This window comes from Lycorma delicatula, chromosome 13 (genome assembly GCF_047948215.1).
Source record: "Lycorma delicatula isolate Av1 chromosome 13, ASM4794821v1, whole genome shotgun sequence".
Lineage (NCBI taxonomy): Eukaryota > Metazoa > Arthropoda > Insecta > Hemiptera > Fulgoridae > Lycorma > Lycorma delicatula.
Window position 1 is genome coordinate 8765001 of NC_134467.1, and position 1584 is coordinate 8766584.

Sequence of the window (1584 nt, forward strand, 5' to 3'; positions counted from 1 at the left end):
CTATTCTAGATAAATAATAATCTTCCATTTTACAAAATTAGGTTTATTAAAAAAAAAAAGGGGGTGATGTAATCTTTTTTGAAATGGATACATCAACGTGGCAAAATTTTTATAAAATTAATTACCGATGAATTTTATGTAGGAACTAAAATGAATTTTATTCAAGAAAATGCTATAAAATGTATTATTATTTTCAATAATTTTATAGGAATTACCTAATTTTTATATTACATCTGGATAGATTACTTGTATAAATAGTTAAGTGTAATCTATATGTACTGAATAAACAAGTTTTTTCTTGCGCTTGGCTACCTTTAATGTCTACTGAAAATAAGTACAAATACCTTAGTACAATGAATATCTTGTAGGAACTATCAAATTTTATAGTTTCATGTATCAAATACTTTAATTATTATTGCTGAAACAGGAAATATTTTTTAGAAACTGTATTAAAAGAACAGTTTGTATTTTGAATTAGGAAAATAACAATGTGCAGTTTTATATCATATTTAAAATACACTTATTCCTTTTTAGTTTTTCAGATCATAATAATTGTGTTGTCTCCCCGCTAGAACAATCAGAATCTTCTTTCATACAAAATCATTGAACTAAATCTTTTTGGAGATCCACACATTTTCACATCTACGATGTTCAATTTCTTTTTTCTGTAATTCTCTAGAAATAAAAGCCCCAATTATCACTTGTACAAATATTTTCCATTATTACATAGGTATTCTTCATTTATTTCTCAAGAGTTTATAATAATAAGAAATTATCTTTTATCTTAATTAAAGATAATTTAAAATTTATTTTTGTTTCCCATATTTCTAAATTTTTCCTGGACGTCAGTTGTAGTTAACTGCATTCATTTCTGGGTCTCTCGATTGTAACCTGAAAAAGAAATCTTTTGTAAAGCTGTTTTATTGTGTAATCAACCAAACCTGTTTTAGCTAAATTTATTTTAATTTTTTTCAGCTCACTAATAAATAAAAACAGAATATTCAAATCCAAATAATACTTGTTCTAATCCATTTTCATTTGATGCATTACCATTTGTAGTGAATTGCCAACCGGCACTCAAATTTCTGAATACTGTAATACAATCAAAAAAGTTTAATCTTGTTTTTTAATTATTTTCAAGCAGGTGCAAATTTTTTATTTATTCTGATTATACAGATGACTAGGTAGAAAGAAAAAATAAGGGCATAATTTTTTAATTACTCATTTTTCTTCTAAGTTATATATATATCTCTGTATCTGTATCTAAGTATCTGTTATACATATATCTCTTTTGTCACCACATTCATATAAAAAAGTTAGCGAATTATTCAAAATAATTTCTTCATTGAAATCATTTACAATTTTTTACTCTGCTTTTTCTTTCAGTTACAATTATTTTACTGAATTTATGTATAGCCATTTGTAAAACTTCATACAGGAAGAAAAATACAATCCCAGTTTATATTCATACTTTTAAGAAAATAGTCAAATGATCATATACTGTAAAGGTTCCATTTATTTTCATAATAACAAGTAGTACACTGTAATTTTGTTCTTTATGTGAATTCTCTATTTTGTAATGTA